Consider the following 18,561-nt stretch of genomic DNA (forward strand, 5'->3'; position numbering starts at 1 on the left):
TTTACCAAATTATTTTGAAGATAGTCGGTTTAGTCCCACAGCCTTCAGCAGAAGTGCCACAGTCACAGCCAACCAAAAAAGTAATACCTGTATTGTCTTATCCCCCTTTTAACACTGATAATGAGTAAGAGGGAAATGCATTTAGAAATGTGGACCTTGTCTGGGGAAGATGAGTTGAGGAGTTGCTAGTGTCACACAAACCAAAGTTCAATCAGCTTTGGGTATTGGATTAATTCAGCCACCAGACTGAGGCACTTGCATGTGCATTAGTTGCCAGACCCTTTATGACGATTAATGGAGCTCTAACTAACAAAATCAATTATCTAAGGTGTGATGCATCTGGTAATGTGCAAATATTTCCTCTGCAATTTACTCTATGATTGTCTAGACTCCAACGGCTCTATCAAGAGGGTCTTGATCCGTCTCCCCACATGTTGGCACCGAGGTTACTGAAGATGCCTCTGTTGCCTCATCTGCTCTTCAGCTACTGGTCCAGATGTGTGCGGGTCCCTCATACGTCCTGGATCATAGCCACCAATATGTGTGAATGCCTCAGATACACTTCAGCAGCACAGGTCACAAAAGATGCTTGTGGGCAGCCGGCGATCATGGGAGCCCAGCTACCCAGCTCACAGATACACAACTGTATGTTGACATCTACATTTCAACATTTTAATCTCAAACCTACTGAATGTGAGTTGCCTAACCTTAAACCAGGAGTCTAGGGAGCAAAGGTAGTCCTTTACCCCCCACTCATTTGCTGTAGCCACTTGGGGTGGAAAATATGTCATCTAAAATCAGAGATAGAATTCAGCTGCCTCAAATAAACATTTAGTGTTCATTTCATGTTGCCTATTATTTTGCCTGGTCTCTCATTGCTAATGTACAAGATCTTGAGCCTGCTGTAAGCCCTGCATCATATCTGCCATATCGTGTGCCTAACTTGGATACCAGAACTCATCTCAAATGACCCTGGGCATCTATTTTAAACAACTGAATCCTACACTATCTATCCAAAAAGTGTGTTGCTGAGGTCTGAGGTAGACAGTCTAGGCTCTTTCTGGAGTCTCAAGGGAGAGGATAATTCATTTGACCTAGCAAAATTGACTGCTTTGGAGAAAATTAATAACCTTTAATAATTAAGCATTTCTTTCTGTAGACTATGCAGGGAACATGTGTAGTTCAGATTTAGAGAAGCAACTTATAGATGCTTAAGTTAAGGCACATGAACCTTGCCCCAGGTGACCTTCACTTGTGCCCTTTGAGATGAAATGACATGCTTTACTTGAAAGTAGCCCTAAGTCATTTACAGAGGGGTTTTGCCCTTTCATGAAAGAAGTGTTCATGATATTAAAACACAAACACAAGAACTGATTACAATCAATATTTGACATACATTAAAAACTAACTGAAAATTAATTTACAAGACAAAGCATGTTATAATAGGCTATCAATATATTCAATTTAAAATGTACCACATACGATCAAAGAAAGCCACCCAGGGGATTACGCTGTCTGAAATCCTCAATAAAATGGCAACCTTTAGATGTATTAAATATTACATTTGAAAAAAAAAAAAGTAAGAATGAAAATCTATAGCTAAGAGAAACACAAGCCCAGAGGGAGAATTCAAGATCTGTTTATGTGTAATTGGGCTTTGCTTTGTGAAAATCTTGACAGCTAGAGGAGCTGCCTTACTTGCATGAGACTGTTAATCACATTCATGGATCTACATGCTGTTAACTGCATACTAAATTCCTGAAGATTTACAGCCCCTGCTCTGGTTTTACCTCATTTATACCACACATTGCCCTATAGAAGTTGCTTACCACATATGGGGGATTGAAATTTTAGCATTATCTCAGTATCTTAATGACTAATCCTGAATGATGAAACTGTGAGTCCAAGCACTGCTGCACACCCAGAAGTAATTTAAGTTGTGACAGTCTATAATTCATACTATAAATCAATGAAACAACTGACATATTTTATAATTTGGCATAGGCACATGTGTATGCCAGATTAATAACAATCGGTACAGACAGATAAAATTTTGCATTAACATGTTATTTAGCATAGTTTCATAATCAGTAGTTTGCAAATTAAGTTATGGCACATCTGTAAAGAGAAGGCTGCATCTTGAGCAGAAAATTAGCAGCACTGTGAAATATCAGTATATTACGCTGCTTCTGAGTTCAGCAACAACAACAAAAAAGAAAACATCAGTGAGATCTGGATTGGATAACAGGGAGCTTCCTCCTTTCAGTCTCTCCTAGCTTCAAATTTGGGCTCTTCCCTTTCAAATTTTGAGCTGTTTGTGTCTCTGTTGTCCTTCCTTGTTAGCATTTTGTTGCTTTGACTAAAAGACCTTGCTTTCTCATCCCTTCCCATTCTGATACTTCATTCCTTAGAATGCTCCAAACCTGAATAATTAGGGCATTCTGTGGTGTAGGTTTGAACTCCCTCAGGCTGAGAATGTTTGACCACATTCTCACCTTCAAAATTCCTACCCAAGGCTCATCTTTAAAACCAGCTACCACAAATCATTAAATTAAGAAGTGTCAGCAGACAAAAGCAAAAAATAGCAGATGACAGAACATGAGATTTGGGAGACATATGATGGATATTTACTGGATGAATTTCAATGTTAAATATTAGCATTGTCTTACTAAATTTTTAGCAATGGAAACCAGAGGAAAAAAAGAAATGGAGAATAGGAGAAAACAATTCCACCTTAATTTGTACCCAATATGTATCGTTAATGGGAAGAGATTGTTGTCTCTTTACTTGAACATTTCGATCCACATTCTAACGCCTGATTTTGAGGTTTAGGAGTGTTCTGAGTAGAGAATATCTTGAGGATCATAGAATCATTTAGGTTGGAAAAGACCTTTAAAAATCATCAAGTCCAACCATTTACCTAGGACTGCCAAGTCCACCACTAAACTATGCCTGTGAGCACCACATCCACACGTTTTTTGAACACTACCAGGGATGGTGATTCCACCAGCTCCCTAGGCAGCTTATTCCAGTGCTTGACCACCCTTTCAGTGAAGAAATTTTTCCTAAAAGATGAAGCACTTTATGTCCATAAGTGCAAATCATGGGCCAGAAATCAGAGTTTCTGAGAAGAGCCAGCTGAACGTGGTTAGCCAAGGGATTTCCACCTTGCCTTGGGAGTTTTTGTTCTTCTTTTTTGTTCTTACAGTAACATAAATGGAGGAATGGATGGCATTTTCATCCAAAATGCTTCATGTCCTAATATTATGCAAAGCTGTGCAGCACTCACACTATTTTGGTCCTGTTCCTTTCCAGCCTTGGGGCTTCTCTGGGCATATCAGCACAGTGTGCGTGATTGACTAAACCAGAAACTACAGCAAAAGATTTTTTCCAATTCTGCAAAGCAAGCATTTCTGAGCATAAAGTTAGGTACTGATTAAGGACATACCTAATGAATATGGGTATCTTTACTGGTAGGCCCCCTTGGAAATGAGGCAGTCTGGATCATTGAATGGGATTTACGTTTCTGAAGCCTTAGTCCCAATTTAGGTGGAACAGGGATTTAGGCATCCCAATTCACACTGTCTACTTAGGCAATAAGCTCCTCACAGCAAGAGTGATCTTCAGATCTGAAGACATCTGTCAGCTTTTAACAAATAAATAGGAAGCTTTTGGTTAAAACAGGAGGGTAAGAATAAATCCAGGATTCCACACTAGATGAGAAGGAGACTTACAAAATGCTGGATGTGTATTCTGCCACACATCATCTGCCCAGCTTTAGGAAAGTCACCTTTCTTGTTCCTCAGCTTCTATGTATAGACTGAAGTAAAAAATTCATTCTTGCAAGTGTTGTGTGTATAATATATGTATTATTCCTTAGAAATACCAACACACTAGAGAGAAGCAGCTAATATAAAACCCTGGATGAAAAGCTTTTATGCTAAACAGAACTTCAGATTAGCCTCTATGCCTAAATTTCCAAGTGTAAAAAATGGGGATAATACTGCTTGCTTATAGTCTACAAGGGATTTTGTGGTCTGTAGAGAATGCCAGCTTATATAAGTATGATATATGTAACATAAACAGAACCTATATAAGACTCTATGAAACACTTAGACCCACACACGGTAAGTAGACAGTATCTTAATTTCCTTTTCTGAATTTCATGCCAAACTGTATAATTTGTGCCAGTGCAGATTAAAATATTGTTTTCTTCAAATCCATTAAACACTAATTAAAACTGGAAAAGACTCAGATCGGACAATCCTTTAATGCAATCAATTAATAAGATAAATCCAAAACCTGTCATAATGATCAAGGTTGGCAGCAATCCATGAACTATTTATGATTTCATACTATACAGTGTATTTGCTTCTTATCAGTTTCAAGAAGTGGACGCTGGCATTAAAAGCCTGTTGCGGGCAGGCTGGACAAAGTCTGGAGGACAATCTTGTCAACTGTCTAGCCCAAGGCTAAAAAGTAAAGCAGTGTTGATTTCATAGCTATGAGTCAACATTATAAAAAAGTTCCCCAGCCCCTCAATTTTTATTAAATTCAGGGCTTTGCGCTCATGAAAACGGTAAAATGAAGAAAACAATCATAGCAACTAGTCTGTTTACCATAAAACAAGAGCAGCAGTTTCTACCTGAAATAGTACAGTAGGAGGAAAAAACATCTGTGTTTTTGGTTTTCTTGTCAGTTGTACAGAACATGGTGTGATGTAAGTATCTAATGAAGATATAAATCACGCACATTTGTTGTTAGCTCTTTAACTCATATACATTTAATGCTGAAGTTGTTTACATGTAGGCTTTTTATCCAAGTGAATACACCATAATTGTATTGTTGGTAAAGTCTAAAAAATATACCCAAATATAAATGATTAGGACAATGAGAAGGGCCAGGAGAAATGCTGGTGATGGGTTAAGGATTCTGCAAGAATTCCAGGATAGTGTTAGGGAAGACTGCTCTGATGGTCCTGTCTTCCCAAAAAAGTATCTCTAGAAGAAGATTAACCCCATCTCAATATAAGAGTTCAAACAAATGATTTTGTTGAAGTGCTTATTGCTGCCCATTGATTACAGAGGGAGCCCTACAGCATCAAGCTCTGTAAGTTTTCACATATATTAACACCTGAAGCCTAACTCAGCCCATGCTCTGTTTTGTCAGATGTTTTATAAAGACATACAACACATTGAGCAGATCCTTGCTTCACCAAATAGTTTGGAGGATGAAGCCAGAGTAAGCTGGGAGGCATCCAGCTTTGAAACTGAAAGTTGTCTTGCAGTGTTGGTCAAGGATCTTCCAATAAAAAAAGTTTTCCTGAAAAAACATAGAATTCTTGAAACACATAGCAGTTTTGATAAGAAATATGCTCTTACAAAATAAGTAAAAGCAAATGTCATTCCAAAACTTTTAATAACTTGGTGGTTAGGGGGTGAATCTGAGGTGGAAACTGAGGTTCAGATTCCCGATCTGAATTACGTATAGGAGGAATTTGCTCTTTGCATTCTACTGGAAAGCCCCATGACTGTTCTAGGTCTACCTCTATTGTTTCAAAAATCTTAACAGTCTTAGTTTAATTCTTTTTTGGAACAGATAAATTTATGGAATCTCATAACCTCTATTCCCCCTGCACAGCTCCTGCTTGTTGTAACCATAACTTATCAGACAGCCAAGAAGAAGAAGAAGAAAAAAAAAAAGTATTAAATTCTGCTGCATCTAGACAAGAAATATATACTGGGACTGATCCAAAAGCCACTTAAAAGGATGAAACATTTTACAGGATACGATTGTCCACATATAAATTTCACATATATGCATACGGTGCTTATATATATACAATATGTAAGCTACACCAATGTTTCCCAAATATTGAGATATATATATATATATCTCACACTAATGGAACCATTCAGAATAGAAATAATGTCTTTTTTATGCTTGGATATTTCTGAACACCTGAAATGCCATACCAACAAGCAGAGATGACATGTTTATGTACCCCTATTTATGAAAAGTAGATGCCATTTGTTTATGCCAATGAAAGACAGGGAGAAGTACATATATGAACAGGTATATAAATTCATTACATTGCATTTTATGTGCACATCCTAAAACATAAATTTGCAATTTGCCAACCCATCTTCTTACAGACTCTCTCCAATATTGCAGCTGCAGTGAGAAATCCAGAAATCATTATCCAGCCTTCAATCAGTAGCTTACATGCCGGGATAACTTGCTTTATCTTAATAGTAAGATAGTGACTGGCAAGAGCAATAACACTGAGATAAGACTAGATTCATGTCGCTCCTTGTCAACATTCTTGGCACACCACTCATTTTTAATTCTTGAATAGAGTCCCAATCAATCCTAACTCACAAAATTACTAGTGCAATGCCTGGAATGTTGTAGAAGCTTTAATGATATATCAGTTTTAGAGACATTCAGCTCTCGTAACTTTTTATAGAACAGTTTGCAAAAGGATAAGCTTATTTAATTCAGACAGAGAAATGTATTTCATGAGGTGCTCTCACATCACTGGAGACATGTGTGAACGATGGTTTGTCACTGTCATCTTTGCTTAGTCCATTGCAGGGGTAACAGGTAACGTGCCCTGTGTGTGACAGTGCCCTAAGGGATGATCCAGGGGGAGAGTCAACTACTTGTTAATTATATTTAAAGGCAGGTCTAAATAGATGAGGATATTTGGTTCATAGTCCTTCCAGTGCCCAGACCTTTAAGATTATAAACCATCTCCATTCAGAACAGGCTATTCTCCAGTCCTGCCCCAAAACCACAGCAAGTCCCCAGCTCTGGTATGTTTCCTGTACCAGGCACTACTGCTGTTGGCTCTGGATGTCCAAGGATGACACTTACACCCTTAGAGAGGTCATGCCATAAATACACCCTGTGGGGGCTGGTTGTGAACTTTAGGAAAGTGCATTGTTTTTTGGCTTGCTTTTCCTGAGGAGCAGCTAGGTATGTATTGCAGGCAACCTGCCAGTGAACATGTATCGTGCCACCCTTGTTGGAGTTGGAGGCTTATTTGCACAAATGCAAGAAGAATAATTGCATTTGTAAAATAAATAAATCAAATGATAGTGAAAATAGGGAAGAGAAATGACTCCCCTAAAATACAGCATCAAGCATATACCTAACAGTCATCATGCCTGACTATATTTTTACTAAGAGTATAAGGTATACCCAGTTCAATTTCCTTCAAAAGGAAAAAAAAAATCCTTATACTTGCTTGGGATATTGGAAATACATGCTAACCTCTCTAATTCATAAAGACAAACATACTTCTCACAAGGATTATAACACAGGTTTAGGATGATCTTTTACTTTATATATCCACCTTATATTTGTTAATTATTTTTTTTTTTAAAGAACAGTTTTCATGACTTTTTGGTAGAAGCCAGTATTAGTCTTCCATCATTTGAAAGGAGGGTAAAAGTAATTAGAAAAAAAATAAAAATTGATACAAGAGTAATCTTCCTAATTAAACAGTAAGACTGCAGTATGTAGTTTCACACCACATTGTAAATATGAAATTAAGGATCCTAGATGAAATGTCAGAAGCTTTTCTTATGAGTTTATATCAGCAACTTGATTATCATATTGATTCTGCATATCAATGAGATAACATCCCACAGTGTTTATTCTTCACCCAATTGCTTTCTTGAACATAATAAAATTAAATCCAATATGATATTAAATGTAAACATACAGTGATATTATATGTAAATATCCATTTAAAAATCTCTCTGCTTATTGATATTCAAATTCTCTCTGCAAGTGTAACACTGCAAACTACAATAATACATTTTTCAACCTTCATCCAGGGACTGGAACTAAAAAGAGGATAATCTTTTTCTATTCCTTTCCATAATAACATTGCATTATTTATGTAGAAGAAAATGAAAATAGTAAGTCTATTCTGCCTGAACTACGCTTCTTAGTTGATCCCTCCTGATTGGTCTTGGAAAGCAGAATGGAAAAAAATAATGTGATGCACATGCTAAACCAGTGCTGGCCAGACTGAACAGACAATTTATATCCTGCCCACTACAAATCAAGAGCTATATTTAGATTGCAAACTCCTGGCCCGGGCAGTCTCTTTGTTCTGTGTTTGTACTGAGACTAGTACTATGAGGTCCCATCCTTGGCACTGGCCTTTTGTGTAATACAGTCACACAAAATAAAAATTACTTCCTTTCTGTTTTGTAGAATTCATGGCCTTGGTGTTACGTTCTTTTTTGTGCCGTGGCAATAGATGTTCTCAGTATGTTCAGCAGTGACTCAGAATATGATCCTGTGCCATTAGTAAACCATCCGTCTTGCTGGTGCTACTTGTACCCACAGATGGGAGTCTGATTCCTGATTTTTTCTGAACTGGTGCAATTTGCCTGTTATTTCTTGGTGATATTAAGTATTTACAGTCACCACCCTGTTCCAGCTCCTTACAAACCCCTCTCTTTCAGTTTCTTCCATGCTGATTTGGTTCAAATGTTTACTCCGAAGTGCTATTACTAATACAAAGGTAAAAACTTGATGTTTTTAACAAAATATATACAAGCCAATAACTATCACAATTTCCAAAATGTTAATTGTTGGCAGCTAGTCAGTAAAGGATAGAATTGACATTATATCAGTCCAGTCTAAGGTAATGAAGCCTCAAACAATTTTACAATGGTTGGAGCTTTTTTATTCAACAGGATGAATGGAATAAGAAACATTAAAATCTATAACAAGACTTCATTTAATTAATAATAACTAGGTATGCAACCTGTTTAGCCAAAATACTCAAAAGATCACTAGAAATCTTATTCCAAATGAAGCAATTTATATCCCACTCAGCTTGACTGAATCTTTCTTACTTGAATTGCTCTCCATATTTCTTTGATTCATGGCATGGATAAGGAGAAAGCTGAATCAATCCATCAAAACTATACAAAGTAAAACATAGCTGTTGATTAAATTTTATTTCCATTCAGAATTGAACCCAAAGAAAGCTAGTGATTTAACAAGAACTAATCAGAGAGCTGGGAGGAAAAAAAAAAAAAAGGTTTCTTTTTTTGTGTTGTCTTACGACTTCATGTAATTACACATCTGAAATAAAAATTATGGCTGTGGCCTCATGTTTGGTACTTTGCCTCTTAATTCATGATATTACACTTGACTTCTCCTTTTGCAGTTGTCGGTAGATAAGAACATAATTGCTTTCTTTGTCTAGCCTTGCCTTTGTGCTACAAGCTCTCCATTTTACATAAAACTATTTTCCTTGTTGTAGTGTTTGATGTGTTGTTACTTTAACAGTCCTCACAGTTTACTATCACTTTCTGCTCCATAGATACTAAATATCACTTTCTTTCAAGTGTTTGATTTATTATTTTAATTAAATCCTGTAAATTTTATACACAATCTGGATTTTGTTGTTAGCTCTATGCAATTCTTTTATAAGAACGTTTTCCATATTAGAGACATTTTCTTTGTTATATGCTGCTCCTTAAAAATACTTAATGCTTTGTTTTAAGAGATACTACCCTGGAAAATGATAATGAGTACTTCCAGCTAATTGCCCAGTTCATATGTTATATAATACAGGAAACTATGCTGTTGAGAGTCATTATTTGATGTTGCATGTTGTGTAACAAGTGTTTGATTGCTTTTTGATATGTCAGAAGCATTAGAAAAGCAGAGGTAAGTTTATTTTGCCAACACAATTATTCAAATGGGTGAGGTTTGTTAATTGCTAGATCTCTGAAACTAAAAAAAATAAAATAAAAAAAAAAATGCTTCCAAATAGTACAGTTTACTTCTTGTTTACTAGTTGTCTGTAGATTATGGGCAGGTCAAGATTACCTAGGTGAGATTTTTGTAATCTTCCAGGGTGGTAAGGATACTTGAAATGATTGAGGACACTAAGAAAGAAATACAACAGAATTGCATCATAAACCACACAAGCTTAAATTTATAAAAATCTTACTTCCTCTGTGCTAAACTATTATAACTTATACCTACCAGAGGGAAAGTTATAACAAAGAATTGATCCTAATACTTTGGCTATAAAGAAGTAGAAAGGGATTTAGTTCATGGAAAGTTTTGGCTTCACATTTTGATTTCAGCAAACAAAATAACCTCACCTTATCCCCCCCCTTCCTCTGAAGAAGTCCTGACTTCTCATGAAATTGTGATCATTATTGAAGGACTGAAACTTTATAAGGGTGTCGGGGTTGGAGGCATGGCTTATTTGAGGAATATTGTGTACTTAGAGATTCAGCTAAAGGTCTGGGAGATGAGGATTACTCTAGAAAATAACCAGAAGTTTTGTCTTCAAATCTCAATTCTTCAGACATCTGAAAATTTGTGAACATTTTTTTTTCTCCAATCCTGTCTTGAAAGCAGTATAAGACTATTTCTTTTTTCAAACAGATATGAATAGGCTGCAGAAACTGGCTAAACATTGATGGTTAAGGCTGTAATAAAAAATAAAACTGTTTTAAATTGCACCCTTTTCAGTTTTTGGAAAAGTGATTAAAAGTATATTGAAATATTTGAAAACTGCTAAACAAAATTTTAAAAAAACAAAATTAAGCTTGTGAAATATAGTAAGACCATTAAGGTCAATAGGAATGTAGAGCTGAAAGAAAAGTGTGAGAGATACTTTGAGAAAGATAAAACATCACCCTGTATTTCAGCCTTGGAATCCAGATCACAGTAATTCTCCAGAGCACTGGAACATTAGGAATGGTTATTGATTACTGATATTTCCCCTTGTCCCTAACACCTCTCTGATGACTTCTGTACTGGTGACTCAGGATGGCCTGAAACAAGATAGCACTGCATGGCTTGCGTCCATACAGCTGAACTTTATTACATTCCATCGTGGCTGCACTTCAAACTACTTCGGCCCAACTGTGTCCAGGAATTGTTTGGAAGAAGCAAGGCTGACAACACAAAATTGTTGCAAAGCCATCCTGTATCTGATCTCAGGTGTTCTTGTGCTCCTCCCATCTCTGGAAGAAAATGGGCTCTTTCAGGGAAGAACCTTCTCTGACTCTGACTCTGACAGTTCAAGCTTCTCATCTCTCTGTTGCTCAATTCCTGCTGCCCAGATACTATATTTGCCTGGAAAATATAGGAGTCACCTGAGAAAAGGTACTTGTGGCACTTCAGGGAACTTGGTATCTTGAGGCACTGGAAGCACATCTGCAGTTTTGCCTTTGCTGGGAACTGGACTGGGAAGCCTCCCAAGTAGAGGAATTAAGTCAAAGGGCCAGATTTGAAAGCTAATACAGATACTCATTAAGTGTGGCTTAGTTGTGCAAGGCAGAAGTTGCACTCACTGACCTGTGCGATATAAACCACCACCAGGCAGCTATTACACTGTGTTTTTCATCCGTGAAAACCAAGGTAGTTTATGAAGGAGGTCAACCGTGTTCAATTGATGTGAAGGCTGAGGTGAGGACTTCAGCGGTATGGTACTAACTGAAGTGGTCATTCGGATGAAACCCTTTTCTTGGATTTTCAAAAATACATGAGAAATAATTCTCCCTGCCGTTCATTGTCCTCTGTTCATTTTTTCACCTTTCAAAGCTGTACAAAAGCATCTCGGCTTTTTCAGTATGACTAACACAGCTGCAAAGTGGATTCGAAGTCAGAGTGTAGCTTGGCCTAAGATTGCTTTTAAAGCATAACATGGATTTTTTTTTAAGGTGTCAGTAACGTTCTGCATCACATGCAAAACTTTCTCCCATCTTCCTGTGTTTAAAAGGATTTGAGACAAAAGACATCTTAACTTCAGCTGCAGAAGTTCATGTGTACAGTGAAGTCAAAACTTGTTGTAAGCTGGAGGAAGCCAAATTTACAGGGAGACACTGGCAAAGAGATTTTACTGGTTCTTAACAGATTCAGTGGCTTTAATAAGTGAGTATAGAGCAAACACACTTGGCACGAATGGTTTAAGAACACCTTGATTTGGACTCTGCTTCTACTCTGTAGTCCAGGCTACAGTTCCGTGTATAACTTGACCTTACGCACATTCTCACCCCATTCCAACACCTGACCAGAAAAGCTGAGTGTTCTTCATTAAGATATTTTGGGAAAGATGGTAAAATATTTCCTGTTACATGGATTTCAGAGGGGAAACCTTGCTCATCTCTAAAAAATTAATTCGGATTATGCCATTGTTTATGCCTTCCTTGCTGTTTATCAGATACAGCAGGTCTTGGATGAAAGCCCTACAAGTAACGATTTCTATTGTAACATCTTCATTATAAGTAGCATTGATAGCTCCACTGAAAGACTGAGCAAACACAAATAAAACCTGGGAAAGACAAAAGGCAAGTGGCTTTGCCCTGCAGACCACATGACACCTCATAAATTAATGATTTTACATATGTGTTCTACAGCACCTGCTTTGCACCAGTAATAAAGGTTATATATTTATTTTCATATTACTAAAATCGATTTGATAAGCATTTTATACAAAAGTTCTTGGACATTAAGGGGTATAAAATTCCACATCTTCCAAAACCACCAAGAAACAGTATTGTGCTGACATTAGAGTCCATCAAGCAGCCAAATGATGAATTTATTTGAACAGTTACAAATATGATATTTCCTCTCAGTTGTTTTTATTGAAATAACCTTTTGTGACTATTAATAGCTTTCATGTAACCTCAGTTTCAGCAGCCTGACCGGACTCTAGACACAAAGCTAAATGTAAACTAATGAGCACTTAACTCTCCATTACATAAATGGACATTTATCAGATGACAAATTAAAACCAATAAGACACTAAGACAAATGTGCTGTCAACAGCATTAAGATGGGTCATTTTCACTACTCCCCTCAACTGCACATTAATAAGCATTCCCTGTTGCAGTACATTCAGTGCCTTGATATTGATTTTTACAGCGGTCCAACACAAGTCAAAGTTCCTCCACGCAGCACGGTGTTCAGTCCCACAAGAAATATGTTAAATGTGAATGTGTTTCTGAAGCAGCAATGACTGACAAATCTATAAAAGATATTTCAAGGCAACATACAAAAAACATGCTCATGTTTTTTGCATGTTATCTTCAATTTCAGAAATAGGTCACCAGATATTTCAGTATTTTGTGTATACTAAATATTCAGGCAGCATAGCAAATGCAAAGGTGGGTCTTTGCGTTCTATTAAAAAAAAAAGGCAAGATAGTTTGATTTACTTGTCTTTACAGCTAATTGATTTAATGCATGCCTGGTGTGTTAGTTTAACTGGGAACTTTGGAAGTTTTCATTTTTATTTGACAATGCCTTTCATTTCTTCAAGTAGCAAATTTCTAACAGGAGATGATCGTTTTAGTCATGCTTCAGAACAACATTTTTACAGAATGAGAATGCAACTCCTACTGATGTTAACCCTTGCCTGAATCCTGGGAATAACATCTCAGCCTTAATGAGTAAATGCCACATGTGATAAGAAGCCTCTGATGATGAACAGCAAAATATAAGTGACTAGGTTATAATTGAGCAATGAGATCTAGCAGAGTGAAAGACATTTGTGGAGTGGCTTGTGGATGCAGTTAATGATTCTTAGTGTTCACTGCCTGTGTTCATCATACCATGAAGAGGCAGAGTTCACTGGCTGTCACAAGCACAGGGTGGAGAACGGAGATATGTGGGCTTTCTGGTACTAAGTGAACATGTGAAATCACTTAACCTATTATTAACAGCAAACCTGCATGATCAGCCATTGAATTTGAAGTTAGCATCACAATTTAACACAGGGAATTACATATAAATCTGTGCATCAGGACTAGAAAAAGTGGGGAGAGGAACAAAAACTGAAACAGCTTACTTGATACTGAGGGATAGGGGCAATTTTGCTGTGTGGAGGAAACCCAGGCACACTGGGTAGATAAGACCTGAAAACACATGGTTACTGGTATACTATACCAGTATACTGTATATAGTATACCAGTATACTATACTGGGCTGCACCTGGTAGCATGAAGAACTCATTCCCTGGTAAGATGGGTGGGCTGACCTGTATTTCTTTAGGACTGCAGAACCTTAACCTTGGGGAAGCAGCAAAAAGTCAAACTTCTGCAAGAGGAAAAAAAAAGAATAGTTTTTTAATCTTAAAGCTTAAAAAGAAGTTAAATTGGAAAGTCAGAAACACAAACTGGGATTCATCTGATGAAAGGTGAATGTATGTCTAAGCTCAGTCTTTGGAGCTATGAGAATCTAGGCTCCATGAGAGTCAGTGGAGATTAGGGGGAAGTCTTATTAATGAAATATAGCTGTCTGAAATAGGATGAGACTCTTGGATGTATTGACTGGTTCTCTACAAAGGGAGTTTGTAGTTACTTGGTGAAGTGCTGAAACCAATATTTTATATGCGTGTGTGTACATCCAGAGACCCATGTGTGCTCAGATGAATTCTACCTTGTGCAGTACACGCGTGCACACACACACAAAGTTTTGCATTTATTTTGTCCTACAGATAACCCTGGAAATATTTTCAAGAGCAGCTTGCACTTTACAATTAGTATTTACTGTACTCAACCTGAGATACTTCAGTGAGCCCCAATCATCAATGGGTGAAGACCCGCTGACTGTTGAAAATCAAGCCTATTTAAGACATTTTCAGGAAGTTTTCTAGAAGCAAAGAATCCCAAATCAGCAGTCAATTGGACAGTGTGGATGAAAACTGTCCGGATTTCTTCAAGTGCCTTGTAGATTTGCTCATACACCCAGTTAAGGGCACAAATACACCATCAAGTGAGTTGCTGGAGTCTGAAACTACCACTAGTTTTCAGCAGCTATATACTGTATGAAAATTTCCTCTGTAATTTCAGTTTCACATAACCAAAAAAACTTCTATTTGAACTTTCATAGCAAGAGATTGGTTTAATCTTAAAAATAACTGAACGAGTGTTCATAGAAAATAATTCCATCATTTGCTATGCATTTTTAAGGACTCAAGGACTGTGTTTGATGTGGGGATGGTGAGAAGGTTTAACCTTTTCTCTCTTAATCCTCCCTTGATAGTGAAAGTAGGAAATATTTCCCACCATCACCTCCATTCCTGTCAAACTGCAGCCTCTCCCTGGAATTAATTAGGAAAGGGTGTATAATTAGCCCTAGCTTGCTAGCATGTTTTCAGAGGAGATGGCATGAACAGTCATCAGATGGTCAGACATCTGTTGTTAATGGGACAATGTGACACAGGCAGGTATCTGGATTACTGCAGTCCAGTGGAAGCAATGTGCACTCCAGAAAAAATGTGCGGATGCTGACAGGATGAAATGTAACACTTTAAAGTGTGTATTTTGCTTTCTTTTGGAAAAGTACACAGTCTACCTCAGTGTTACTTTATTTGGAAAAGGAGTCAAGATGTTTTTTTTTTTAGGAAACCCACATGGTAAGGAAGATCTTGTCTCTGTTTTACATTAGACAGTAATAATTTTTTCTGTTCTTTAAATATTCTTTGACTTTTTGCCCCCTTCCTTTACAGCAAGCTGTTTGTCCCATAGCCATTGCCACTCGCTAGACCCGCTGCAATGTGCTGATGAGTGTTCTTGGAAAGAAATTGTAATTTATCTATTTCTTTGCCAAACCAAAGGCAGCACTACTAGCCTTGCTAGGGGTGACACTCACCCCTGGGAATCATTAAAAACCCTTCTGAAGAGCAAACATTTGCCTTCAAAAGAGGCTAGACAGTACTAGGAATTGGGAGTTTTTAAAGCTTCCCTGAGGGAAGTTTTTTGGGTGCTGTGACTTTGCAGAGCACTTCCATTTTGATGAACACATTGCATCCGCATTTGTGCCCAGAAGACACACAGGAATGTCTCTGGGGAAGGTAGTGAACTCGTGAAGAGATGTCTCATCGTGAAGAAATGTCTCATCATGAAGAGGATTTCTGCATCGATGCAGAGAAGGTCAAAAGCAGGGAGGCTTTGCATGGCTCTGCACATTCCCAGGAATGTTTGGCATGTCCCTCTGCCTGTGGGGAGGCCTGGGAAAGCAAATTCTTTTATCTTCTCCCCTGCAGGGTAAACAAACCTACTACTTGGAGCTTATCAGGGGCTGAAGGAAACTGGGCAGCTTTTTGTTACCATTATGGCAGAGCACTACAGAGGGCAAGAATTTTGCAGGTTCCCCAGGTCCTGCTTGGGAAGCCTGCCCAAGGCTGTGCACAAGGAACCCCAAAACTACATTGCTTGCTCCCGAGTACCTGCTGGAGTACCTGTTGTCAGTGGCTTTTCCCTGAGCTGTTTACAAATGTGCACAAGCCTTTTTCTAAAGGACACTTCAATTCCTCAGTTAACAAGACAGCCTTAGAAACGAGTAGATGACCTCGCTGTCCTCTCAGTTTTCATGGTTTTCTGCTTATCTCTTCCTTCAGTCCCTTTTTGCCCTTGGTGAGATCTGTCTGCTTTTTTCACTACTCTGTCTCAAAGTCAAAAGGATCACCAGTACTGAAGCCCCCTTTTTCCTGTAACATTGCCATTACTGAAGATGTGCGGTGTCACTTGTTTGGTCTCGCAGGCACGTCTTCTGGGCTTATTTCTTAAAGATGATGGTTGCAATGACTTGTCTCATCTCCACTGTGAGCTCCCTCAGCACAGGATAATTGACCATTCTCACCTGGCTGTAATTGAGCAGGATTTGACAGTATGGACCAGTTACTGCCCTTCCTCTGGATAGCTGGCTCACTGAGCAGTAATGTCAATTAACCTGGAAGGCTGTTTTAGTGGTCTCTGCAAGAGCTGGAGTTGCCTCTCCTCAGCTGAAAGACTGATTTTGTTGATCTGAAGACCTTCTCCATTCAGCCGTTGATGAGTCTGCGAACCAGTCAAATGGGCAACGCAGATCTTAACACATCAATATTACCATGAATCATTATGAATTCTCATTAACCACAGACCGTTAATTAGCTGTGACCTCTATGTGCCATGCATGCTCTTTTCCAGACCACTCCCCTAATGATACTGCTTTCCGATGGAGCACCAATGATTTGTGAGATTGTTGAAATCTCTCCACATTAGGTATGAACAGTATATCAAAATCAGAAGGATAACTTGTCAGAATCATAGCTTTTTTTGCCTTCCTCAATTTCTTGGCTGTTTGTTGCTGTTCTCCAAGAAAAGCTTCCTAAAGCAAAGATGTTTGGCAGCAAAGCAGCAGAAGGGAACACAAGCCTCCACGGTTTGGGCTTCAATCCGTATAATTTGCTGGATGCAGAAAATGTTGTTCCGAACTGGCCGCCAAATTGACGTCATCCAGTATCTTGTTTTACCAAGACTGGCACTTGACAGCTCCCCTGGCGGCACAGGAAAAACCTCTGAGTGAAATGGCAAAGGGGAGGTAATCTGCTTTCTCCCATACTCATTAGTTTGCTCACAGTTCTCCGTTAGTGAAACTTAAAGCTTAAGATCTCCTTACCCCTCCAAAATATTGCTAGCATTTATTATTATTACCTTAGTTATTCTTGTTAGTTTAATACCATATCTAAACACCGCAAGTCAATTTTGGAGGGAGCATGGATGGAAATGTGAGGGGTTTATTTATTTTTAATAAGGGTAAGTTCAGGCACTAGAAACCAACTGTGTTTTCCCAGTTTTTGTATCAGTCCCCAAGCATTCTCCTACCTCCATCTTACAAACTCAGACTGACACAGAGCTGATAAATTGACGGAAAGTATCAAATGTCAGCTAGGGCTCTGATTCCCTCTGGAGGCTCTTGGGAACAAAGTATGAACAGATTGTTCATGCCAGAATACCTCATTATTTTAAGCAAATTGACTTTCTTATTGACTACATTGAAAGGTTGTACACTAGTTATAATTACCAGTTCTACTTAATTTTCTTTTATAAGAAGGTCTGTACTCTCTGCTTGACAGTATTATTTTGATTAACCTACTTTTTGCCCCAAGAGGCCATTTAATATTTAAAAAAGAATGGCTTGATTGTATAGATATATAGCACATGCACACGATTATTGTGTTACAATCACCCTTATCTAATCTGAATGGTGAAGTGCATTACACTACATTTTGCAATGAACTATGAGATTTTGAGAGACAGTGAGGTTAACAGCAATATACACATTAAAAAAATAAAAAAGTCCTGCAACTGCAGGAGTACAAAAAGCATTTTGCGCAATCTACCATAAAATACAATGGTGTGATGTGAAGCAAGAAGATTAAAGGATTTCTTTCACACCCCTTGATTTTAGTTCGTGACTATTTTATGATCACTATATTTGGCTGATGTTTTATTGTTAATAATACTATGATGTATTAATTTTTATGTACTCTATTGCTCTCAAACCTAATTTTCTCCCACCTCTAGTTTCAAGATGACAGAGTAATGTGAACTGACTACAGTTTGGCCTGCTCAGATATGGTCAAGGTAATTGTTGGAAACAGTTTCCTGGATTTCTGAGAGACAAGAGAGGGATTGAAAAGAGCCTGCTGATGCAGAAACATCTACCTGGAATGAGGGCCAGTGAAATGTCACTTGTAATCCCATCAGAGTGATCCTGGCTGGCTACCCCACACTGC

At 38.0% G+C, this 18,561-nt stretch overlaps 1 long non-coding RNA gene across 1 annotated transcript in view; it reads right to left on the minus strand.

Moving 5' to 3' along the window:
• Nucleotides 1-18,561, minus strand: part of LOC130150351 (uncharacterized) — a 168,237-nt gene that overhangs the window by 88,426 nt on the left and 61,250 nt on the right. The window lies entirely within an intron of this gene.

Source organism: Falco biarmicus, chromosome 5 (genome assembly GCF_023638135.1).
Source record: "Falco biarmicus isolate bFalBia1 chromosome 5, bFalBia1.pri, whole genome shotgun sequence".
Lineage (NCBI taxonomy): Eukaryota > Metazoa > Chordata > Aves > Falconiformes > Falconidae > Falco > Falco biarmicus.